This window comes from Silene latifolia, chromosome 6 (assembly GCF_048544455.1).
Source record: "Silene latifolia isolate original U9 population chromosome 6, ASM4854445v1, whole genome shotgun sequence".
NCBI classification, from domain to species: domain Eukaryota; kingdom Viridiplantae; phylum Streptophyta; class Magnoliopsida; order Caryophyllales; family Caryophyllaceae; genus Silene; species Silene latifolia.
In genome coordinates this window covers 104,412,552-104,423,681 of record NC_133531.1, presented here as the reverse complement: position 1 = coordinate 104,423,681, position 11,130 = coordinate 104,412,552, and positions in this window count along the sequence as shown.

Genomic DNA, 11,130 nt, shown 5'->3' with positions numbered 1-11,130 from the left:
GCCAAATTTCATAGTCATGAAAAGCGGCAATCGCTAAGATTATCCGAATGGAACGCAGCATAACTACAGCTGCAAAGATTTCATCATAATGCAATCCGTGCACTTGAGTGAAACCTTTTGCCACTAGTCGTGCCTTATAGGTATCTGGTTGCCCTTCTACAGAATGCTTTATTTTGTAAAGCCATTTGCACTGAAGAGGTCGTACCTTGTTAGGTAAATCAACAAGATCCCATACGTCATTCTCATACATGGAGTCCATCTCGGATTGCATGGCTTCAAGCCATAGCTTAGAGTCGGAACAAGTCATGGCACCTTTATAGGTAGCGGGTTCATTACTCTCTAGGAGCAAAACGTCATTTTCCTCGACCATACCAATGTATCTGTCTGGAGGATTAGAGACTCTACCCGACCTCCTAGGTTCCTGAGGAATATTAACCGTATCATAAGTTTAAGGAACATCTTCCTCCATATGTTCCTCGGTTGTTGGTTCTTGAATCTCCGACAACTCGAAGGTTCTATTACTTGACTTGTTCTCAAGAAACTCTTTCTCTAAGAACTTTGCACTAGCCGCAACAAAAACTTGATGTTCGGTAGGCGAATAGAAATAATGACCAAACATTCCTTTTGGATAACCAATAAAGTATGTCTTGACCGATCGCGGGCCGAGCTTATCCTCGTGTCTCCACTTGACATAAGCCTCGCAGCCCCAAACCCGAATAAAGGATAAGTTAGGGACCGTTCCCTTCCATATCTCATATGGAGTCTTTTCGACAGCTTTAGACGGACTTCGGTTAAGTATAAGAGGAGCTGACAAAAGAGAAAAACCCCATAATGAATCAGGTACTACCGTGTGACTCATCATGGATCGAACCATATCAAGTAGTGTTCGATTTCTCCGTTCGGACACACCATTTAATTGAGGTGATCCAGGTGGAGTTAACTGTAAAACTATTCCACGGTCTTTAAGGTGTTGATCAAACTCATTTGAAAGATATTCGCCACCACGATCTGAACGGAGTGCTTTAACCTTTCTTCCCAGTTGGTTCTCAACCTTATTCTGGTATTCCTTGAATTTTTCAAAAGACTCACTTTTATGCTTCATTAAGTAGACATATCCGTATCTACTCAAATCATCCGTGAAAGTGATAAAATATCTATAGCCGTCTCTAGCGGTGATTGACATAGGTCCACATACATCAGTATGTATGAGTCCTAATAGGTCATTAGCGCGCATTACAACACCTTTGAAGGAAATTCGAGTCATTTTGCCGATAAGACATGATTCACACACGCCAAATGATGAGAAATAAAATGTGGAGATAGTCCCATTCTCAATGAGTTTCTTTACACGTTTTTCATTTATGTGTCCCATTCGACAATGTCATAGATAAGTTTGATCTTTTCACCAACCTTTAATTTCTTATTATTCACATGTAATATATCTGTGGTTTGATCTAAGATATAAATTCCATTCATGGAAACTGCTTTGCCATAAACCATTTCATTAAAAGAGAAAATACAGCTATTGTCCTTTATTGAAAATGAAAAACCGTCTTTATCAAGTACGGAAACAGAAATAATATTCTTAGATAAACTGGGTACATAGTAACAGTTATATAAATATAACTCAAAACCACTCGGGAGCTGGATTACGTATGTTCCCATTGAGACTGCAGCAACTCTTGCTTTGTTCCCGACTCGTGGGTCCACATCACCCTTTGCGAGGGGTGTGATGTTTTTTAGGCCCTGCAAATGATTACACAGATGAGAACCACAACCAGTATCAAGTACCCATGTTCCGAAACTTGCATGGTTAATCTCAATCATATGAATATAAGATGACATACCAATAGGAGTGACGCGGCCTGCTTTTATGTCCTCACGGTACACGGGACAGTTCCTCCTCCAATGCCCAGTCTTGTGACAATGGTGGCACTCAACGTTACCGACCTTGCTCTTTGCCTTGCCTTATGAGCCACTAGTCTCACCAGGCCCACTCTTACCGTTTCCTGACTTCTTAAACTTTGGCTTTCCTACAGTTAGGTTGCCGTGAGCTTTGTCCTTACCCTTATTCTTGTTGGAAATCATGAGAACATCTTGCTTCATGCTCCCACTCAATTTCATATCCTTCTCAGTCTGTACGAGAAGTGAGTGTAGCTCATGAAGACTTTTCTTCATGCCATTCATGTAGTAATTTGCCCTGAAAAGGGCAAAACCATCATGAAGTGAATGAAGCATACGGTCAATGACTATGCTCTCACTGATTTTGCAATCAAGTGCCTCCAGTTTCTCGACATTCTCAATCATGTCAAGAACGTGTGGGCTAACCGATTGGCCCTTATGGAGTTTCGCTTCAAAGAAGTGATAGGTATGCTCATAAGTAATGATTCTCGGTGCTTTTGAGAACTCATTAGTGAGCGTGGTGAAAATCTTGTTTGCACTTTGGGCAATGAAGCGTCTTTGCAAATTGGTTTCCATTGCAAAAATGAGTACGTTCTTTATCGCACCCGCTTCCATGACGAAGTCACTATAAGCAAGTGACTCGTTAGCTATTACATTGGGGCCTGGGTTTGGCTGTATTGGCTCAGTCAAGTACTTGAGCTTACCGTCAGCAATGGCAGCATTCCGTAATGATGCCTCCCAGTCCGCAAAGTTGGACCCGTCATTCTTCAGTCGTGTGGACTGATTCATGGTCCATGAAAGTTTTGAGCCAGGACTCGCGTGCAAGTGTGGCACTTGGCATAGGGATATTAGTATTTCCAGCCATTTGTTGTAAGCAGTATTATCAATATAAAACGAATTCTACACTGCGAAAAGAATAAGAAAAACATAATAAGCATACTCATCGTTATGATTTAAGTCTAATGCAAAACTGTTATAATGCGAAGACTCAAGCATTTATACAATTGACCTCCCTCAAGAATTATATAAATGATCCCAAGACTCAATTATCTATAAATTGATAAGGCAACCTCTTGGCTAATTCTACTTTTAGAATTCTTGGTTGATAAATTTCTGTAAATTCTATCTATAGTCCATCATAATCTCGAGAAACTCTTCGGATTATAATGTTGAGGTAAAATAAGTCAACACAAACTACTTACCCAACGTAGAAGGGGTCATATGGAGAGTAAGATCCTATATACCTACCGACGAAGAAGGGATTCACAGTTGTTTGGCCTATAAAGACTAGTCTCAATTTTAGTTTTAGAGGAAGATCCCATCAACTTTATTTTAATACATTTTAAGTGAACTAATATCTAGCATGCGAGAATGAATAAACTAAGATGATGGCTTAAAATAGTGTGACATCTTTATGTCCAAGATAACTAACATCCAAACTATATGAGTCAATTTTCATGCATATAAGTAGGTGGTTTGGTTTAGGCGGAATATGATGCATTAACTATCATGCGAAGAAAAGCAACAAGAATGGAAAAATGTAAAACAAAAACAAAGTCCTAGTGTGGCCTATCTACCAAAATGAACATAAATACAACTTTGGAATCCTTCCTAGGACCCGAGAAGCTTGTCTTGATGTTCCATCTTGGTCCATGTAGCGGGAGTGAGCAATCTAATCTCCATCTTTAGTCTTCTCAAAATTACAATTAATAAATTACAAAATAAACTTATTTACATTCTAATTTCAAAAACATAATACTAAAGAAAACCAAAGGAGATTCAAGATCTCAAAATTACATCAAGATTATGTTTCCATCATTACGAAAACATAATCAACTAAGGCCACACTAGGTGATACCTGTCATTGTGAGCACCAAAAATAAGATTTATAATTTCCTATTAAGACTAACCTAGGCTAGTGGTAACAGGGTCGAACCACAAGGAGGCAGATGTAAATTCTAGTTGATTTATATTCAGTCTAAGGTAACAATTGTGGGGGTTGAGTTGAGATGGTCTATAGCTAAGAACAAATAAAGATAATAAACTAAAAAGACGGCTTAACAGATAAAGAAGGGGTACTAGGATGATCGGTTTATTAAAGCTTCGGCGGCAGCATGCTAAACAGGTCTAAATCGAACACAAGTGAGGCGGGAAACAAGAGGTCCTCTCGGTCCACTCTTAACAAATAGCATCTTTCGATCTCGCTATAGGTCCCTAATATCACTAATACTGACTCTCGTCCTGAAAAGTGACTAACGGTCTAAACTATACCTATCTTTCGATCTTAGCACAGTTTAGTCGATTTAATTGGTGGTCAAATAACTTTCCCTATCTTTCGATCTAATGGGTCGGTCACAAAATAAGCATCTAACTGGTCGCATGCATTCGATTCGTTAAATACAAGATTAAAATCAATTAAAACGAAGGGTAACCTCACGAGGTCAGTCGATCGACCAAGAAGGTCAGTCGATCGACCAAGAAGGTCAGTCGATCGACTGACATGCGAATCAGGCCGTGTTCAATACTTTGCCGCCTACGCTAAAATTCGCCTACATCCTAGCACAAACTATTTAGCTACTCATGCTAAGGGTAAAAACAATAACAAAACTAATAAAGTAAACAAAGGAATTCATGATAAAAACAATAGAACAAACAATTAACATAAACAATGATAACGGTCGCGGGAATCTACTTAGCAATTCTAAACTATTGATAAAATAAAGATGAACTAAAAGTAGGGCAGAAGAATACCGAGTTGCAGAGGAAAGATTAGTTATTAAGAACCGAAAATCCAATGCTCAACAATCCCAAACCCTAACTCACTATCAAGAACCGTATGCGAAAACTTAATGTAAAACTGATGATAAAACTTAGGTAAAAACTCTATGAAAACTAATAGACTTCCTCCCGACTGAAAGTTTCTAGGTTACGTTATATAGCAATTAACGTAACTTCTTATTTCCTAAACCTAGCATCATGGGCTTGCGCTTCCTCAATCTTCTAATTCTCGTCTGAAATAGCAGTTGGGTCGATCGACTGATGGGACTGGTCGATCGACTGGTCCTCAGCAAACAGTAGCTTCTGGAACCCGATAGTTGGTCGATCGACTGAAGGAGGTGGTCAATCGACAGGATGAGCTGCTACTTGCCTCTTATAAACTCGTGGATTTGTCTCTTGGGTCTTGGATTGCGTACCAAGCTCGTTCCTTAAGTGATTCCTTTACGTCATTTGCAATGCAGGATACTCGGGGACGGATTTAGCTTGATTTTCCCGTTGAATTCTTCACATTTCTGCAATAATGTACAAAACACGGAAGTAGACGGAAATAGGGAGAAATGCAGCATAAACTACACGAATGAGCTCTGAAATGCGTGTAAAATGGGATGTAAAACGTCATATAAAAGACACGCATCACTAGGTAATACCAAATTACAACCGATTGCAAAAATACGTAAATAAACCATTCAACAATTCATACAACTAAATAAAATGCATCAACAATAAATTAATCATTCAAGACATAATTACTTAATTATGTAGAGTAATTTATCCAAACCACCTATTTAAAATGATCAAAATTATGTGACAATTCCTCAATTACTCACAATAATTCCAATCTTAATACACATTAACTTGTAATATGAATTAATCTAACATCATTTTAAACCACTTTAAAATAATTGGGTATCTAAAATTTGTGAACTTTTTCACAACAAACAATCATACATTATAGATATAATGTATAATAATTATTGGCCAAAACACAAAAAAACGAATTTTTTTTTATTGCTCTCGGCATTCTGCCCTAAAATTTCGAAAAACAGTTTTTTTTTCTCGAAAACAACCCCTTTTATGTGAACAAATTTGTTTAATGTTGCTACTATAACAAGATTGGCATAATCATCAACGTTTAATTTAAACATAGATCCAAACTAGATAATTCAATTTAACCTCTTAAAATGAATATCTAAATTATGATTAAATTGATTATCTGAATATTCGATTCATCACAATTGATTTGAACATTATCAAATTAATGAATCATAATTCTTAAACAACAATTTAACACCATGTATGCCAAAACTATATAGCAAAAACAAATGAACATCATTTATCAAAACAATTTCCATTTACATTTCAATTTAATTCTTATTAAATCAAAACATCTACAAATTTATCATATTATCTTCTTAACATATTAAAACAACAATATCAATAAATCAAAATGGAAACAAGGCATCAAAATCAAAAAAACATCTCGGCAAAATAAAAATTGATACGACCGATTTTTTTTTTTTTTTATTTTAATCCATTTATGAAAATCATATAAAATAATTTCGTGGCCTATGCTCTGATACCACTTGTTAGAAATATCGGTATATTTCATCAAGAAAATTCAGATTATAACGAAATTATGAAATATGAAATTACGAGTCATAAAGGAAATGCATAAACAAAAGAATAGAGATTATAATTAACCTCCGGTCCTAGCAATTTGGCCTAAGAACAAATATCGAGATCGATATTCTCCTAATCGTTGCACCCAAAATACTCCGAGAAATGCCTTTTTCTTGCTAGAAAGAGAACCCTAATTCCTAATAATTTTTAGGGTTTTGTGATGAGAGTATCCGAAAAAATCAAGAGAGAAAATGATCCTACCCTCTCTCCTATTTAACCGTCCAAAAAGAGAAAAGAAGGGCAGATCTTTTTCTTATTTTTTATCCCCTTTAAACGTGTAACAACCAAACAAATAGGAGAAAATCTTCTTATTTTAGGTTGTTATCATATTGTATAAAATGTGTATCATTATCAATTGTCATTTATGTCGTCACGTATTAATAAGTCCACACACAACAGTTTGTAGTCGATTTATTAATACCGGTCTGTCATCATTTATTATGACAATTACGTATAATATATACATTAACTATAAATATCGCATATTTATAATTTACTAATTAAATATAACCGTTTATGTTTAATTACGAATTAACATCTTAATTCGTTTAAGCTAACATTATATACATTAATTAAATATAACAGTTTATATTCAATTTACGAATTAACAATTAATTCGTCTTAGCTGATATTATTTAATTGTATTAAATAATCGACTCATCATCACATTGACTAACCTTTTAGTCAAATACATGGACTAACCTTTTAGTCATATAAGGCATCAATGTGATGATATTTTCATATAATCACATCTCTCAAACACATCCTTTAGGTGTGACTTTTAGGGACCAGTTGATCACCGCCATTAGTATGATAATAACGTCAAACTTCTAGTAAGCCAACCGTTATTAGTAAACGTTAATCAACTGATAAAATACTAAGTATACCCTGTGAACCTATAAGAGATTTATACACGTTATCACACTAACTGTGGAGGACACTAGCTCCAACACTACGTTCAATTTAGCCAATGCTTGCAGTAAAGCCTGGCGATGAGGAAATGAACTTGCGACTAGTTGCCAGACTGAAAGATCATCTTTTGTCTTTTGAAGTTGTTTCAATAAATGGTCAGGAGAAGTAAATTCGCCATCGTTTGGTGTGATGACATTGGTGTTAGTAGTAACTGGACCATTTGTTTGAGTGATATTTTGATATGGACGTCTTGAGCGAGTAAGGTGGTCCACATCTTGATCTCACTAACGTTGACTAGAGGATGTACTGTGAGGTAAACATCTTCATCGTCGTCCTCCCAAACCCCATTGATGATATTAAGCTCTCTTAAGCTTATGATTTCAGCTTCTATGTTGATTATTTGCTCGACTAGATCGTCGGTCAATGCGATCACTTCTTGCATTGTAGACTCTTGAGATAAACTTGGAACCACTGACCCGTTTTCCCTAGATATAGTGCTGGTGTTACGTAGGGATGCCATTACAGCTTTTAGCTCTGAAATTTGCCTACTTGTACTCTTTGCCCATGCGACAAAGTCAGCGATAGTAGGGGAGATGGTGGAATAACTCTCCTCATTTTCTAATGCATTGACCTCGTCTTCAGCTGGAGAAATGAGGTGTGAACAATCCAAGGTGGATTCCTCATCTGTGATCATTAGGACCCCAAGAGGAATCTGAGTATTGTTAGGCTCAGTTGTAGGAGGTATAGGCAGGCGCCCATCCTCAATCATATCCTGAATGGCATGTTTTAATTTGAAACATTTCTCTGTATCATGCTCTTTGCCTCTATGGTACTCGCAGTAGGCGTTCTCATCCCAGAATTTAGACTTATTCTCTAGGTCAGGCTTAGGACCTATAGGTTGGAGTTTACCCTGCTTCATCAGTCTTTTCAGAGCGTTGGAGTATGAGTCACCAACGTTGGTGAACTTCCTCTGTGGGCCATTTTTCTTAGTAGATGATTTGACAAGGTTGACCTCGTCGGTCTTGCTAGTGGAGCCATAGGAACGACTCATTGTGCCTTGATATCCGCGACCTACCGTTTTGGACAAAAGTCCCTTACGAATGTCGTCTTCAATTCTTGTGCCTAACACAATCAAGTCTTTAAAAGACTTTATGTTTTGGTATCTTAGGTGGTTCGCATAGATTGGCCTTACGTTGTCCACGAACTTTTCAACAAGATTAGCTCCATCTGGGCATTCGACGAGTTGTGTACTAGTCTTTCTCCACCTACATAGGAAGTCGATGAATCCTTCTTTCTCATTTTGGGTAAGAACCTCTAGAGTGCGCATATTGACTTGAATTTCAGCATTATCTGCATACTGTTTGGTGAACTCAATTGCATCATCATCCCAAGTAGCGATTTTCTTGTGTTCCAAAGAGCAGAACCATTACTTAGGAATAGTGTCGAGAGATGAAGGAAAGATCCTTAGGAATATCTCTGGCTTGATGCTTTTGATAGATATATAATCTTTGAAGGCACAGATATGGTTCAGCGGGTTTTCATGCCCCTTAAACTTCGAGATGTCGGTCATGTTGAAGTTAGTTAGTAGTTGAGCGTTTACTGCCTCATACTTGCGATTGTTTTCCCTGTAGATGTCATCTTCCTTGAGATACATTAGTTGCTCCTCCAAATATTGGAGTCGCTTTTCAGCTTCAGTAGGACCTGGTGGAAGATTGACTTCTGGTTGTCCAACAAAGGGTGGGATATTATCGGGTATGACCATGTCGGGAATGGCATCCTCTACAGGAGGAAGTCTAGCTTCTACATCGACGATTCGACTTCAATGGCATTAAGGCGAGCATAAGCTTGGTCTTGGCTTGTTTAGAGACGAATGAGTGCAGCTAGGATTTGATCATTACCATTTACTGATGGTTGAGGTTGACCATTAACGCTTCTATGACTAGTTCCCACCATTTTGGAACTAAGGATAAGAGATCGACGACGAATCAAAACACGATCGACCATTTTCGCACACTTACTCAAAAGAGACTCAACTCGTGAGGTGAGCGTGTGCCACTGTATCAAGTGAGGTTTGAAAATGAAAAATTTTAAAATGTTTGTCCTAGACAACTGTAGTGGAGTTGTAGGAGTGCTGACTCGAAGTGAGGTTTGAAATGATTTTTGAGGCCCGAATTTTGACTTGACATTTGGACAAAGTTTCGGCTTATTTTGCGCTATTTTAGGCCATTTTCAAAAATATTTACATTTTGAAAAGGATTTTATTTTACAAATTTTCGTCGTGGTTTTGTTTGCAAAACGGTGATCACGTATATGATAAAAACATACAGACGGGCATTACAATGATATGCTAAGTGCATTTAAAGGGTTTGGGCTTAAAAGGTGGGTTGCCATACCAAGGAATCAAATCCTAGTCTGTGGAGAGGTCCGTGCCAAACATGAGTAAGGTCGGTTCCTAGTCTATTTCCTCGAGTAGTGAAAGCCCTTGATACAAACATGAGTAGGTACCACGGTATGGTTGACGTCAATCGTTATCTATCCTTAGGCCCAGATAATAATTTGGACCGTCCGGACGGGACGATTGGTCGAGTGGGTTGGGTTAAGCCTAGGAAGGCCGAATAAAACGACCTAAGAAGGTCAAGTAATGAAAACCGACAACTGTCTCGTATAAACTATTCCCTAACCTTGTTCAAGTTTCACACTGGGTAACACATAAGTGTATCATCCCCAGCGGAGTCGCCAAACTGTGGACATGGGCCACCCGCGCATTGGTCTCGAGGCGGCGGCACTTCTCCCATGGAGCCCTGGGTTTGCCAAAGCACGTTATGGGCCGTTGTCGATTGGTGAGGCATTGAAACCGGTGAAAGGTTGAATAAGCCTGCATTTGCAGAGTCGCCACCAATTTATTTTGTAAAAATTGGAAACCGTTCGAATACCTCGTGTCATGTCAAGACACAAAGTAGTGACATAGGCACTAAGAACTCGTTACCCTTAGTATTCTATGTCTAGAATAACTCTCAAAGATGCCAATGGACATGGATGTCCAGAGATAAGTGGAGTAAGAGGTGAGGGTAGGTATTAGAAAGCTCTTTAATCGAACACCTAATCCCGCCCGCCTCGATAGCGGCCTCTACTAATGATTATGGAAATCGTTCATATTCGATATGTCGTCGATGTAATGCATGCAATGCAACAAACACAAATTAATCCTAGCATGTGAGATTAGACTATGTCGGTGAACACGTAATTTAGCACTCAGTTTGGGTCGAAGTAGGATATTAGATTCAATTACATGTGAAAGATCAAGTAAATAAATCATACATAATAAAATAAATTGCAATAATTAAAATTACAATAATTACAGGGAATAAATGATCTACGTCAAAAGCACGCTCAAACGGGAGTTTGAAGAAGAAAAATAAAAGAGAATAAAATTAAATTAAAATATGAAAATATGCCAGATTAGCAGTGTTAATACGGATAATAGTTGATTAAATACGCAATTAGGAACTACGTCAAAGCGAGAACGAGTTCAGGGACAGAAGCCAACCCAGAACAGGCGCAGCAGCTGCTACGTCTTTTGGAAGAGACGCAGCTCTTCCTGCGTCTGTTCTCAAGTTGGACTCTGGCTGTGAAGTCAGAATCGCGGATTGTTAATGTTCATTGGTAATTTAAGGTTGATTATTGATATTAGAACTCGAGTAGAAGTAACAGATTACATGCATCTGGAATCGCCATAAAACGAATTAAAGATGAGAATTTACAGTGATTTACATGATTACGATTAACTCGTGTCGGAAATAAAAAAGAACGAACTTTAAACTTGGAAACGGAATTAAATCAAATAACTTGAAATCAAAT